The sequence below is a fragment of the Mercenaria mercenaria genome, chromosome 18 (assembly GCF_021730395.1).
Source record: "Mercenaria mercenaria strain notata chromosome 18, MADL_Memer_1, whole genome shotgun sequence".
NCBI classification, from domain to species: domain Eukaryota; kingdom Metazoa; phylum Mollusca; class Bivalvia; order Venerida; family Veneridae; genus Mercenaria; species Mercenaria mercenaria.
In genome coordinates, this window is record NC_069378.1 from 18,020,638 (window position 1) to 18,037,805 (window position 17,168).

Here is a 17,168-nt window from a genome sequence, read left to right on the forward strand (position 1 = left end):
CTCATGAACTGCTTGATGGATCATTATTAAACATGGTCTGTAGCTTTATTATTACGACAGTGTCCAAACATATTCTAATGGGGACAAGCGTCCCCTTTTAGGGGCCACTAGAATTGAAAATAGAAACACCTTTGAACACCTTCTTCTCTTGAACTTCTTCATGGTCTTCATTAAACTTGGTCTGGTTGTATTCAAGTAATGCACCCGGACCCTTTTAAGGGATACTAGAGTTAAAAATGGAAATACCTTTAAACTACTTATTCTCATGAACGGCTTGATGGATCTTCGCCAAACTTGATCGGTAGCATCAATGTCTGGTCCTCTTCAACATTTGTTGATATGAGAGTATTCAACCTCCTTTAGGGACCACTAGAGCTAAATATAGAAATACCTTTAAACAATTTTTCATTAACCGCTGGATGCAGATAGCTATTATCAGAGACTTGCCAAAACGTTCTCAGCTGTGTGTATTTATTCTCCTCAAATATTAAAACCTAAAGCGTATTTTGACGGTTTTTTATCTGTCACATTAATTTTATGATGTCAATTTCTATTGCCTCTGGAACATTAGACACCTGGAGCAAATAGTCCTCTTCAAAAGTTTTTTTCTGCACACTCTGCAGCCTGTTTAAGCTCTGAAACCCAGGTGAGCGATCTAGGTTCAGCTCTTGTTAGCTTCTCTGTGTACAAATTGCACGTAAGCTGTTGTCAATTTATAGGAAGCCACATATTTTACCTAATCTTCATAAAACTGTGTCAGAATTATTGTCCTTATGCAATTTAAGATGGGGTTGAAACTCTGTTACGTCAGGTCTTAAACAATATTACTAGGTCAAATAATACCAATAATTAAACTTTCTCCAGTTTTTCATCTATTGGTTACCGGCAACTTATGCACTGGAGCATCAACAATGTAGAGATTTGATGTATGGGTTAGGTTACAAATACTAACAACGTTCAATACCCTTACAAGATACGCCGTATCTGTATATTTTCTTTCTTGTATAATTCTACATCAATATAGACCGGGTGGTCCGGTGGTCTAGGGGTATAACGTACTTGACAGCCAACCCAGAGGTTCCGGCTTTGAATCTCGGTCCTGGTATTAGAAATGTCTGCTATCGTCCTTAGTGTACTGGTTTGACGTGTTTTTTTTTTTTGTTGTTGTTTTTTTTTTTTTTTTGTTGTTGTTGTTTTTTGACGTTTAACATTAACTATATTTCGTAAAATAACTTTTTTGAGTCTCGGACTGTGCAATTAAGGAACAAAGAACAACTATAAATCTGCTTTTTATACAGTTTTACATAAAATGGTATAATTAATAAAAGAATCTACTACACAAATGTAGTTTCTTAGGCCTCATTTACAGTGCAACAGTCATCTGGTATGGGAGCAGAAATGCCAATCTGGTGAGCAGTTATATTTTAGCGAAGGTAACTAGTCACTTATTCGACATTCCCAAAAAAAGAATTGGAGAGAGTTTCAGTTAGATGGTGTTGCAACTTAAAACTCTTGATAGAAATTGATCTTGAGTAGATTACGAGTACGTTTTCAAGGCGTAAACGCCGTCAGACATATTTTTGACAACTGAGAATAGGTGACCCCTTGCTTACTCGACATTCATTTTATTTCAGTCTCGTGATTTTGTCTCCGATTGTTTTTTTACATGGTTCAATTAATGAAGTGTTTGGAACAGGTTGCAAGTTTTGCAGGCTTACATGCCGTCAAAATATTTTTATTAATAGAGAAAGAGAATAAGTAACTAACTTGAAATTTGTCTGATTTGCACACCAAAACTAGAAAATAAAACAAGTATAGTCATTGCATAATAGTGTCTGTATACATACAAAAATATAACACAATCAACTTGCCATGGTCTGGAGAAGAATCCTTTACAGATCTGGAAAAAACTGACATTATTTCAATTAAAATATGAACCTTTATAAGATACAAAATCAGCGGATAACACATACACTAATGTTCTGAATATATCAGGATTAACAGAATAATGTATTGATTAGAACCTTCATCAATAATGTCTTTTGTCCAACAGTTTTATAAATACAACTTTTTCCATAATGCTTAGATTGAACCTAAACCTTTACCTGAATAATTCCCGACTTCCCTAATAGACCCGTCTGGTAGTTCTGCACGTTCTTAGTTGAAGAGCTTGATTTAACCCTTAATGTTGCAAAGGATCTGATACAATGTCCCAACGATAACTTGATGTTTACAAATATGACTATAAATAGTTTAAAATGAAACGTAGGGAATTCAGCATTTTCTGACATGTTAAAATCTAAACATTTCCAGTTTAAGTAACAAATGTAGCTTAAACAAAGTAGCTCAGAGGTAAAGCATACTGTCCATGTTAAACAAATACGTTGCCATGCGGGTTCGAAAGTCAACATCGACATTTAGTTTTTATTTCATTTTAGACTCCTTTATGTGCTCTGTGACAACACGACAGAGAAATATCTAAGGTCGATATGGCAGATGTGAAAGTTTTAGCATCATATCAATGATGATATCAATTAAATGCAGCAACTTAAGCAAATAATGAACATAATGTTATGTTACATAAAGACAAATATGCAAATACAAACCATCAAAGAAAGAAACGAAAATATGGGAACAAAATGAAAACGAACAGGAAAAACAAAAACAAAAATATCTGAAAAAAAAAATCCTCATGTGGATTCGAATTTACAAAACGGTTTGCTTATGTCTAGTGTTATTTCTAGAGCAACGCAGCGGGGCGCCCCGCCCTGCCCTTTTTTACTGCCACCACGCTGCCCTGAAAATGTGCCCTCTTGCTTTTGATCTTCTGCTAAATCCTGCCAATTTTCCTGTTGACATGCCTCGACGATTTTTGATCAGCAAATTACGTCCAACTATTATCTGCATTTTACCCGACTGAGCTATGTTGCAGTATACTAGTAACTGGATAATTAAAATGAAATAAATACTTATATTTACTTGTCAGATAATGTGCAAGAATTATGAACTGTTATTTTATCAGTTATCATAAAATGGACACGTCCTTGCGTTTTCGCGGGAATCACGTTATCATTGGGGATTAGTATCTCGAGTGTGTTGAAAGTTTCGCATCGGAAATCTCGTGCAACGATGAGTTTAATGAAACATCAAAAAAAAAAATGAAAATTGCCCGTGATTAAAGAGAACCCCGCTCCCTCACATTCGAAGCCGAATTTGTGACATTATGTGGACTGATTTCACATACAAATACTAGTGTATTGTTTTAGCTAGATTTCTTCTTTGGAAAGATAATGACGTTGCTAGTTTCAAAAACTTCGGAAGAGTGATTTGTTTTTCGTAGCATGTTTTACGTTTCCGTATACCGGATCAATGCTTTCTTCTAGGTTATTCGGATAAATGACGTTAAGCTACATGACTTCCAGTTAAACAAACATGCAGAACTGCTCTAAGCAATACATTGTGACATTTATTTCACTGTTCACTTTTTATCAGAAATGTAAATTGTTTTTTTTATAGAGTATTTGACAAAAGTTCATTAAAAGGTGCATTTGGTTAAAAATTGAGAGGATACCTATAAAGAATTCAAACTATTCTATTATATGTTGTAACGTATCGTACATAACATTAAATATAGTGGAAACATTAAACATTTAGAGCGATAATTTATTACAAGAAAAATGAACATCACCAAATCACAGAAAGAAATGCTAGCGTTGTTTTACATGAAAACTGAACAGCATATAAAACACGTATGTTATACTACAAAGCCAACATCAATGTGCTGACACAAGTTATTTATCCCGAAAAAGAACTGCGTGAAGGGACCACATCTCTGGACAGTTCCAACGCCTTTACAACTCGCCAGCTTCAAAGAAGTGCTGCATAACTTCTTTCTGGTGCATTTGAAATAATGTCCCAGTGCTGATGTAAACATTTAAACCACACCTTGGAATTGAGTGAAGATGACTTAAGCACCAATGAACTCAACATGGCGGATCATACTATATTAGCGTTGGTACAACGTACGTCGTTTACCGAGGAGTGAATATGTCTACAAAATGGGAATTCTGTAAAAAAAGACAGCTGTTTAGCATCTTTGGACCCGATTATACACCATGACCTGATCAGAGTACAAAAACGCTTACAAAGCGAATTTCCAATCAAATATCCAGTCGTACTACCTAGCAAACACCATGTAACAAAACAAATAATAAAACATATCCACGAACATAATGGTCACGTTGGAAAAGAGCATGTACTTTCTATGTCACGTGAGAAATATTGGATTCTACACGGACCTAGCGCAGTGAAGAGTATTTTGAGAGGTTGCATCCCATGCAGACGACAACATACACCATTAATGACCCAACAGATGGCGCCCTTGCTTGACGAGCAGACGACACCCGATATGCCACCATTTTCCCATATTGGAATCGATTATTTCGGATCATTTATTGTGAAGACAGCTGGTGCACGGGAAAAGCGTTATGGTTGTATTTTCACGTGCCAAACGTCGCGTGCGGTACATTTTGAAATTGCTCACAGTCTATCTACTGAATCCTTCATATCTGCCTTTCACGCTTTCAAAGTCGACGTGGACGCCCACGGAAAGTCTTCAGTGATAATGGAACCAATATTGCTGGAGATGAAACTGAACTACGAAACTCATTGCAGCTATGGAACCAGTCCAAACTCATTGGAGTTTTAGCTCAGAACGACATTGAATGGCATTTCAACCCTCCGAACGCAAGCCATATGGGAGGAGCATGGAAACGTTTAATTCGTTCTACTAGAGTTATATTGAAATCTCACGTCCGAGAACAACTACTTAACGACGGGCAGCTGCTTACATTTATGGCTGAAACAGAGAAAATACTTAATGACAGACCTTTGACACCCGTTAGCAGTGATCCCAGAGATCCGCCAGCATTAACGCCTAGTATGCTACTGCTAATGAAATAAAACCAGTGCTTACGCGTTGGTATCTTCAAGACGCAAGATATATACGCAAAACGGTGGTGGAGACAAGTGCAGTATCTCGCAAATGTATTTAAGAGACGATGGTTGAGGGAATGCTTACCACTACTTCAGAAACGTCAGAAATGGCAACGTAAAACTGTAATCCTGAAGAAAGATGATGTAGTTCTTGTTGCTGTTGACAACGTTCCCAGAGGACTGTGGCCACTAGCCCGAGTGGTTGACGTGAATCTTGGTAGAGATGGCCTAGTTAGAAGCTGTGTGATCAGAACTTAATCAGGTTAATTAATTAGGCCAGTTACTAAACTGTGTATTCTTGAGGCTTCAATGTAAATGATCCTAACTTCTTTCGAAGCTAAATAATAATTATAACAAACAAGTAAGAGACAAGTTTTGTTGTACAAATTGTTATAAATGCGCTAATTAGTATTAATTTATGAAGCTGATAATTGTTTTTGGTTAAATTTCGTGCACCTTGCATCGATTAAGTAATTACATGAACTATAATGTCATCAAGTTAAGAATTATTGCTTATTGAGTGTCATTTTTGTAAATGTTATTTGTGATGAAATTTATTTAATTTCATAGTGGGGACTGTTAGAAACATATATGTAGTTTCTAGTATTTGTTGTATCTGACGCTATTTATTTGACGTCTGTTTGGCGTCTTCAGCCACGTGATAATTTGCGGCGTTCATTGACGTCAACGTCATAGTTGTTTATACTTCCGCCCAGACTTTAACTGAACGTTAACTGTGGACATAAATTATTCTGATGAGACTTGATGAGTAAGAGACCAAATTCGTTAACCAAATACTGTTAATTTATTCAAAGCGTAATTATTGAACTCAAAGTTATGATATTGAATTTGTTAAATAACATAAAATGAATATATAGACTTTAAGTTTAATTTTCTGCATGATTGGATAGTGCAGGCTTTGTTGATGTGAAGTATGTTTAAAACAACATCTGTTGTTTATATGAGTATATGTATAATTGGTGAGCGTTGTTATGAATGTTGTTTGTATGTTTGTATTTGCAGAGAATCGCTATAACTAGAAAAATAAAAGAGTAAAGGCGCATCTCTCGTTTAGTCACTGAGTTGATCCAAGTCCCAGAACACCTATTATCTTTTGTCGTTTTGGTGTGTGGGCGCGTTTAAAGGGCACCAACACGCCAAGATGACAAATTAGCGCGCCGAAACGACATATTACGCTTTTTGTCATTTTGGCGCTAGTTTGACGTTTTGGCGTGTTGGTACTCTTTAAAGTGCACACACGCTAGGACGGCAACTCAACTCAATTATTCTTTTATTTCAACCCACCCCAGGTACATTTACATATACAGCAAGGGTATAAAACAAAACACATTCTATTTAATATACTGACAGTGGTTCCGAAACAAGATATATGTTTGTGCCGTGTAGCGGCCGTAAAAAGTCTCCCCGTACATTCAATCAGAGCTGTTATATTTCGATCTTCTCAGATCGTTCAGCACGACTTTTATGTCATATTATTGGTACTGTTTAGTTTATCAACATGACCATTTCGGCATAGGTGGTTCCAATACTCCCGCTTTCATAGCCTTGGGTATTGTATTATCACCCCTTGGATATGGTGCCTGCTTTTTTTAATTTTGTCTTTTGACAGTTCCTGTAATACATAGGCTCCTTAACCTCAGATTCCCTTTCTAAATTCCAGTTTGTTTAGTTCTGCCCATTGTTTTCTCGTTTGGGGCAAACCCTTTACTTTATCTGGGGACCAAACGCCGCTCTTCATGGAATTACACGCTTCAACACGTGTATCATTGAAGGTTCCATGTTCACCGCCGTTTGAATACATCTGCAGATGTCTCTATATTGATTTTTGTACTTTTAGGATGTGTAAATGTTGAGTTCTGCTCTGCTCAACCCGGGGCTAGAGGACGTGGACGGTAGCATGCATTTCCACTACCGTCCAGGCTCAATCAAACCGAGCCTGCATCATTTTCGTTTTTGTCGTGTTGGGCGACCTGTGAAGCTTCCACTTTTCTCTATATATAGATTTCATATTTAGAAAGAAATTAAAGACAAAAGGCAGTCACCACAGATTAACAGGACTTGGTTACAAATCACATTACTGAAGGTTCGTATTGATGACCAACAAGATAATCTTCTTTTAAGACTTGGCTCATCGCTAAATTAAGTAAACTGTTCTGGCGATATCCTGGATAAAGTTAGAATTGACTTGAGATTGTTTTTCACGTAAAACATTGTCTCCCACCTCTTATAACAAAGAAATTGTAGAATGACACAAATTGAAGGCCATAACTAGGCCGATTTCACTTCATAGTTGCATTAGACTTTATCTGATAGTGCTTTCAGGGGATGTAGCAACAAACCCAGGCCCCCCTGCTCATCCGTGTGGTCACTGTGCTAGGGCCGTAGCGAAAAATCATCGGGCAGTATTTTGTGAATCATGTTACCACTGGTGGCACATCAAATGTGGCAGTATTTCAGCAGCCGAATACAAAAATCTCATGGAGGTTGACTCTGGGTGGATTTGCCCCGACTGTGATCTTGACCACTTCAGCGATTCGTTTTTCTTGGATGATGAAACTTGTGAACATACAAATATTTTATCTAGTCAAATTAATAGAGATTTGCCTGAGCAACGAGATATTAGTAAGGCTGATTTTGCCAAACTTGATTGTTTTTCAAGAAAAGGACTACATTTCGTTCACTTTAATATAAGATCTTTATTACCAAAATTATCAGAAATTCGACAGTTCATTCTTTCAACTAAAATATCAGTGTTAGCAATCACAGAGACCTGGCTTGATGAATCAGTGTCCAATGCAGAAGTCTACATTTCTGGTTATAATATTATAAGGAAAGATCGTGATCGACAGGGAGGTGGAGTGTGCCTTTACGTTAGAGAAGACATTGCTTATACAGAACGTCCAGATTTGAACATTAACAATTTAGAGTGCATTTGGGTAGAAATCCTATTACCTAAAACAAAACCTATAATTGTAGGTTCTTGCTATAGACCACCAAATCAGAATGACTTTTTAGAACATTTTGAAAGTGTTTTATCTTCTATAAGATTTGACAATGAATGGTATATTTTAGGAGACTTTAATATTTGTTTTAAAGATACTAAGTCTACTCTTTTTAAATGTTACCAACAGGTTTTAAATATTTTCAACCTGAAACAACTGGTAAATAGTCCAACTAGAATTGCTAAAGAATCAGCAACTTTGATTGACCATATTCTCTGTAGCAAAGAAGAAAATATTTTACAAAGTGGTACTTTACCAATCTCTTTCAGTGACCACCTGCCTGTGTTTTGTACCAGAAAGACTATTAGGGGTAAATTCCATAAACATAACAATGTTACTATTAGATCATTACGTAACTATAATGTTGAAGATTTTATAGCAAAATTGAAGGTTTGTGATTGGTCTAGTATGTTTACAGCAGACACAGTTCAAGAATGTTGGTTGAATTTTAAGGAGATTTTTTTTATCAGTATTAAATACTGTTGCACCAGTTAAGGAGGTACGTTTAAAGCAAAGAAGTGAACCTTGGATGGATTCTGACATTTTAGAACTTATAAAACTTAGAGATTATTATTTTTACTTGTTTAGAAAACATAATAAATCAGAATTTTACAAGTTATATAGTCAATATAGAAACAAGGTCCAGAGAGTTATAAAAAGGGCAAAATCAGAATACTTAGAAAACAAATTGGAAGAGAACAAAAATAATCCTAAGGAGCTTTGGTCGCAGATCAAAAGTTTAGGGTGCAATAACAAGAGTAAATCTAACACAAATGTGGTTTTGAAAATAAATGGTAATAACTGCTTTGAGCCAAAGAAAACCGCAGATCATTTTAATAACTTTTTTACAACTGTGGCTTCTGTTTTGGTGCAAAAATTGCCCAACCCATTAAATTTATTCACTGTTGATTCAGAACTGTTCAAAAAATTTTATGAACAAAGTAATCCTAAGGGTTTTAGATTTAAACTTCATACTGTAAATGAAGAATTTGTGTATAGGGAATTATGTAAGTTAAACAGCTCTAAAAGCACAGGGTTAGATAATATTCCTGCTAGATTTTTGAAGGATGCAGCTTCTTACTTAAAAATTCATGTTACTTTTTTAGTGAATAGTTCAATTGTTAGCAATACTGTTCCAGAAGATTTGAAAAGTGCAAAGGTTAAACCTTTATTTAAGAAAAATGATAGGTCTGATGTCTCCAACTATAGACCTGTAAGCATTTTGGCAATTGTATCTAAAATTCTTGAAAGAGCGGTTTATAACCAGTTAGAATCTTTTCTAGTCAAAAATGGTTTATTATATGAATTACAAAGCGGTTTTAGAGGAAACTACTCTACTGACTCATGCCTGATACATTTGACTGATCACATAAGAAATCAAACATCAAAAGGACTATATACAGGGATGATTATGTTAGATCTTCAAAAGGCTGTTGATACCGTCGACCACCAGATATTATGTCTTAAATTGAAGGCGATGGGTATTGAGTCGGTGGAGTGGTTTCGCTCATATTTAACTGGAAGGACCCAAGCTAGTCATGTGAATAATACTATGTCGGATTTTGATAATATAGTTTGTGGTGTGCCTCAGGGTAGTATACTGGGTCCTTTGTTATTTTTGTGCTATGTGAATGATATGGGTATTAGCATTAGTAAAAATTGCAAGTTAATTTTATATGCTGATGATAGCGCTATTCTATTCTCTCATAAGAACCCAGAAGTGATCAGTTCTGTTTTAGGTAATGAACTTGCTAGTTGTAGTAAATGGCTGATAGATAATAAACTATCATTACATTTAGGAAAAACAGAGTGTATTCTATTCGGCTCTAGACGTAAGCTCAATAAAATTCAAGATTTTTCAGTTCATTGTAATGGACATACTATTAAGGCACAGGACGCTGTTAAATACTTGGGAGCTATGTTGGATAAAGACCTATCTGCCACTTCTATTGTTAATAATATTGTTAATAAAGTCAATTCAAGATTAAAGTTTTTATATAGGCAAAAGAGTTATTTAAATGAATCATTAAGAAAATCTCTATGTAATGCACTCTTACAGTGCCATTTTGATTATGCTAGTTCGTCATGGTATTGTGGACTCACAAAACAATTGAAGTGTAAACTACAAATTGCTCAAAATAAGATTGTAAGATATATATTGAATTATGAATGTAGAACTTCTCTGTGTGTTTCAGATTTTAGTTATCTAGGTTTTTTAAATATTGAAAACAGGTGCAAGCAACTTAGACTTAATCATGTGTATAAAATATTTAATGACAAATGTCCGGCATATCTTAAAGAAAATTTTAAAAGGTGTAATGAACAACACCAGTATAATAGTAGAGGTAGTAGTACCAATTTTTATGTGCCAGCTGTAAATGGTTTTACAACTTCAACTTTTTATTATAATAGTATTTTAGACTGGAACCGGTTACCTCAGTTTATACATAATACTAAGAGTAAATATGCTTTTAAAAAGGAAGTTAAAAAGCACTTGATTTTAAATATGAAGTTGACTGAAGATTCCAGTTATATCTATTTTTAATTGTAAGTATAGTCAAATGTAGATTTTATGTGATATGATTTTTAATGTGATAATATTGTTCGTGTAATATATGTATGTCTATGTACTGACAACATAATTGTGCACTTACTCTGCATAAACTGTATCTATTACTATTATTTAAATTATTTAAATACTCTTATCCATTATGACAATATTTTCAAGGACCCTGTTGGAAATAAGCCGCAAGGCTTTTACAAGTTATCCTGTGTTTTTATATATGTCATAATTGTGCACTAGTCACCAATAATATCTGTGATATCTAAGCTGTGTTAATATATTATGTGCTGTTTTAAATTCAATGTATGTGATAATTGTGTCAATGTGATGTATATATTTACACGAATAAATCTATCTATCTATCTATCTAACTCCAGGGAAAATCACTGAACCATAACATTCCAACAACTACACAACCAGACTTCCGACCAGTAGTGTAGGAGAAGTAGCAATCATCCAAGGAAATTTGACTAAAGAAGGGTCAGGACTGCACTGAAAAACATTTAATCAGAACAAGACGATAATATGCTCAATTACGCTTAAGAGTTATTAGTAGTGAGGTTTGCTGAAATTCACACTATCAAGGGGCATAAACCTACTGAAAATCATTTAACCTGTACATGTTGATGATATGTTTAAGTAGGCTTAGAACTGATAGCTCCTGGTTTGTTAGAAATCTGCTCAATGTTGTAAGAGAAATAGCAAAAATACAATAAAATTTGACAAATAATGTCCATAATTCCTTTGAAAATCACTGAACCAGAACATGCCGATAATATGCATAGTAATACTTGGCGCTGATCTCCCCTGGAAGGTTTTGTGGAAGTTCGCCTTCTTATTTAAGAACGAACAAAAGGGCCATGATGACCCTGAGTAATATGAGCTACATGTACATAGACAAGTGAAAGAGATCAGTAAAGAAAGTCAAATATAAGAAAGCATTGATATCTTTTCCCAGTTGTGTGAACATGTTTCAAATGTCAAACGGATGCTAAGATATTAAGAAAGTAGGTCTGTAGGTCAATTCGCGGTCAGTAAAAGTGAGTATGTCATCCAAATTTCAAGGCTGCATCCTAAACAAGAGGGTCATGATGGCCCTATATCGCTCACCTGAGTTTAATTGCTTAGTTGAATAAATTTCTTTGCTAAAGCTTCAAAAACAAAAACTAGGTGAGAAGGCCATGGTAAAGAATATTCGAGACAACTACTGAAATTTGTTAAAAAATTATACACGTGGTTCAAATTTCTGCTGTAGCTTAAAAAACAAGAAAGTAAGTCAGTAAGTCAGGGTTAAGAATAATTAAGATGAGTATTGAAATCGGTATCAAAAGTTATACACGTGGTCCAAACTTCCATGCTTTATCTTCAAAAACAAGAAAGTATGTCAGTAGATAACGATTAAGACTATGCAAGCCTGTATCAAACACTATACATGTGTTCCAAATCTCTTTGCTGTAGCTTCAAAAACAAGAAAGTAGGTCAGTAGATCATGGCTAAGAACATAAAAATGAGTATTGAAATCTTTATCGAAAGTTATAAACATGGTCCAAATTTACTGTATATGTCATCCTAATTTCAAGGCTGTATCTTAAAAAACAAGAAAGTAGGTCAGTAGGTCAAGGTCACAGGCAAATGACCCATAATTACCTGGGGTCATGAAGTATTTTTCCTATATAACTCATTTTCAAGTGACCCTCTTTTCACTCCAGGGGTATAGTTTGAGCAATCTTGTTAGAGAACCACTAGGCAATGCTACCTACCAAATATCAAATGTCTTGGCCTTGAACTTTCAGACAAGAAGATTTTTTTTACATTTTTCCTATATAAGTCTATGTAAAATTTGGGACCCCTAAGGCAGGGCCTCTTTTCACCTAGGGAAATAATTTGAATAATTTTAGTAGAGGACCACTACGCAATACATCATACCAAATACCAAAAGCCTAGACCTTTCAGTTTAAGGCAAGAAGATTTTTAAAGTATTTTTCCTATATAAGTCTATGTAAAACTTGGGACACCCAGGGCGGGGCCTCTTTTCACCCTAAGGGTAATAATTTGAACAATCTTGGTGGAGGACAACAAGGCAATGCTACATACTAAATATCAAAGTCCTAGGTCTTATGGTTTCAGACAAAAAGATGTTTAAAGTTTTTTCCTATATAAGTCTATGTAAAACTCGGGACCCCAGGGGTACAATTTGAACAATTTATATAGGGGACCATCAGGTGATGTCACATGCCAAATATCAAGGTTCTATGTCTTGCAGTTTTGGACAAGAAGATTTTTTAAGTTTTTCATTTTGGTTGCCATGCCAACCAGAGTTCTGAGTGGAATTCAATTCTTTAACCACATTTGAAGGGGACTACCCAAGGAACATCCAGGCCAAATTTCATTAACTTCCACCAAATGATTTCAGAGGAGATGTTATTTACAGGAAAGTGTGGACGGACGGACGGACGACGGACGGTGAGTGGTCACAATAGCTCACCTTAAAACAAAGTAGGTCAGTAGGTCAAGGTCACAGTCAACTGATCCCTGATTACTTGGGGCCATCAGGTAATTACAATTAAACAGTCTAGGAAATACGATGAAGTATTTTTTCCTATATAACGCATATAACAAGTGACCCCAGGGGCATAATTTGAGCAATTAATTAGAGAACCACTAGGCAATGCTACATACCAAATATCAAAGACCTAGGCTTGGACATTTTAGAAAAGAAGATTTTTAAAGCTTTTTTTCTATATGTCTATGTAAAATTTGGGACCCCCAGGACATGGCCTCTTTTCATCCCAGGGACATAATTTGAACAATTTTATGCCGATGACCACTAGGCAATGCTACATACCAAATGTCAAAAGCCTAGGCCTTGCAGTTTCAGGTAAGTACATTTTTAAAGTTCTTTTCCTATATACGTCTATGTAAAACTTGAGACCCCCAAGGACAGGACCTCTTTTTACCCCAGGGGCATAATTTGAACAATTTTGGCAGAGGATCAATTGGCAGTGCTACATACCAAATATCAAATATTAGGCCTTCCAGTTTCAGGCAAGACGATTTTTTCCTATAAAAGTCTATGTAAAACTGGGGAACCCCGGGGCGGGGCCTCTTTTCACCTAAGGGATATAATTTGAACAGTCTTCATAAAGGACAATTAGGTGATGTCACATGCCAAATATCCAGCCTTGAGGACTGGGACCAGAAGGTTTTATAAGTTTTTCCTTTCGGTTGCCATGGCAACTAGATTTCTGAGTGGAATTCAATACTTTGAACAATCTTGAAAGGGGGCCACCCAAGGATAATTCCTTTTAATCACAGGCACGAGTATCGGACCTGGGACAAAAAATATGACCAGATTGATAAAATCCTTGTTTTCATCCTAAATGTGTCGAAAATTAAAAATATACAGTAAAATATGAGCCCCCTTCAAAAGATACATATATCCACTGAAGGCAAGAATCTCGAGATTAGAGCCTGCGGGCAATGAATTCACTTCCCGGTCCGTTGTGAAATAAATTCTGGAGACAATTAAACAAACTATCTATCACTTTTTCACGTGTACATTTAGCTACAAAATGAGACCAACCCCAAGTCTCTAGCCCTGTCCGTTCATGAAATATCTACCAGAAAACGAGTGACTTTCTGCTGCAAGTTCCAGCTGGAACAACTGATACGGGGACTGGAATGCGGCATTTATCTTATCTTATGCTGTCGTCCAATCGAAGCGTATGCCGAATGTTATTCTGCTATTACTCACACACTTACGCCTTACAGTTTAACTCGACGTCCTTTCAGTGAAAATCTGGGAAATCATTTGTTGAATTTGTTTTGAAAACAAAAGTTCTGCCATGAAATTATTGGCTGCATCTGTTTCTAAATGGGAAATATCTACATTAATGTTACATCGTCCTGTGAAAACGGCTAAATCTAGGCTTGTCTTACCCAGAGAGAAAGATGTCTTTTTTTTACATGACATTTGCCTTCAGAGTATTTAGAACAATAAAATTTGGACATATTTTAATGAAAATAGCAAGTCGAAATTGTAAAATGTTACCTGAAAATATTTGTTTATGATATTGCTTTGTTCTTTACCATTTAAATGCGCGTTAAACCTACATGATTTTCTGCAGTATTATCTAAAAGTTCGGAATACTAAATGTAACTTCGTTGTCGGCCTTTTTGAAAAAAAATTCATTGTTATTTTAATTTAAATACAAATGTATTTTTCACACATCAGTTTTACGATTAAATTAAATTAATTTTTGGATTTTATACAACAATTTCGCTTGAAACATTCTCTGCGTTCAAGAAGAATGTTTGTTTCTGTATGTAGAAATCTGACATTATAAACAATAATTATAATTATGGCTCTACAAGATTAAGAAAAGTGTCAGCGCTCTGTTGTTGCTTTTTTTTCCTTTTATATATTCAAATCCAACAAAAATCGGTCCTTTGATAAAGGTTTGAAGTTACGCGGTAAAATATTTCTTCAGGGAAGTGAGCTCGAGTTAATTCGTAATAATTAAGCATATCACCACATGCAGTCGCATGCTGTTTTTCCTTCAGAATTCCTTTAAATCAATTTATCGCCACTTAACATGTGACTGGTAAACCCTTTGAACAAAAAGTGTTATAGCGCCATGATTAACATGAGGTTATGTGCTTATTACACGCTAATCGATAGTGGCGAATACACAATATCGATCGCTAACGACTGGTCGATATTTACAGGTATGGACGACAGCATAATACAGATAAATGTATTGATTTATACGGAGTGTTTGCCCCCCGTATTAGACCTTCCTGGTTCCAGGTAGATAGAAATGTGGCACAACGAAACGGTAAGAAATCACGGACTAAAATATGTTTTTCAGCCTAGCACGGGTCAAATTCACTTGCCATTAAGAACAAGTATTACTAAATATGTAAAATATTGCCACTCACCACCGTCAGTGACATCTGATACTCGCTAGATTTACTTTTCCGTCGGTCTTTCAATTGCAATATTCGCCATTGAAACCGATATGATAATATCCAAGTAATTTTGTGCGAAACGTTGCGGTTCTGTTGGAGGTGTGTCGCTATTGGCCAATCAGAAATTGCGTTTAAAAATACCTACAGAATTCCGTTCAATGGCGAAGCATTCAATTGAAAGACCGTGAAGAAATTTGAATCGCCAATATCGCGTGTTTGAGATGCTACTGACGATTGTGAGTGGCCCTATTTTATGTTTTTAGTTATATTTTTAAGTACCTTTTAGTGAATTTGACCCGTGCTAGGCTGACAAACATATTTTAGTCCGTGATTTCGTACCGATTCGTTGTGCCGCATTTTTATCTACTAGGGACTTTCAACAGAAATGCAATCGTTTCCTGAAATATATTTCATGAACGGGAAGGGCTTGAGGTCGGTCTCATTTTGTAGCTGAATGTACACGTGAAAAAGTGATAGGTAGTCTGTTTTATTGGCTCGAGAATTTATTTCACAACGGTCCGGGAAGTGAACTCATTGCTTGCAGGCTCGAATCCCGAGATTCTGGCCTTCAGTAGACATGTGTATCTTTTGAAGGAGTATCATATTTCACTACATATTTTTCACTTTTGATTCAGTCTGGTCATATATTTTGTCCCAGTTCCGATGCTAGTGCCTGCGCTTTTAATCAATCAAAGTCCGGGCAGATAAAAGACCTGAAACAGCGTGAAGAGATGCACGCGCTTGATTGGCACGTTCCGGATGTATGAATATTCTGGCTGGTACTTGGCCGGCATGAACACAAGAAGGACTCGCTGACATAGCTGAAAAAGAACATAAATGTTATTATCGTCTTTCCCGTCTAGCAACAGTTTTCAATGTTTTAGAAAGGCTTAGGTAGCTGTTTTATTGAGTTAAAAACAATGGCTAAGGGAAATGTTAAAAAGATGTATTGACAATATGTTGAATTTTCTTTCAAAATAATAGATATTCGCTACATTGTTAGATAAGACTATTTGACCCTTAGGTCGAAATACTACTTGCTTTTTCCTTTTAAATGCCACAGGGTATATAACAACCTAAGATTACAAACAATTGCCACAGGGTCAATAACAACGTAAAATTACAAACATTTGCTAAAAGGTCAATAACAACGTAAAATTACAAACATTTGTTACCGGGTCAATAACAACGTAAAAATTACAAACATTTTTTTTAAACTTTCCCATATATTTTATTATATTTTCGTAAAAGGGAGATAATAAGGTTTTAAATTGAAATGCAAAACTTCGCGCCACAAGGTTTGGTATTAATTTTGTCTTATTAAATAGATCTGTTTAAGCCGATGTAAATAATTGTCTATTAGAATTTTCTCCAATAAAAATAATCTTTGGTTTTCGTTTATTTTGCCCGTAAAACCTGACTATCTATTTTAAAACTGTTAAGGTTATGATCCGTAATGACATTTGGCAAATTTCGTTAGATTTCGTATTTTTCTAATGCTCTGTCCGCATTCTCTGGCTACTCATACAAACAAAATGCCGGACAATGCCGAAACAACATACGGAGAATACGTAATCATTCGGAAATTGCCGAATGCTTTACGGGCTCATTACATG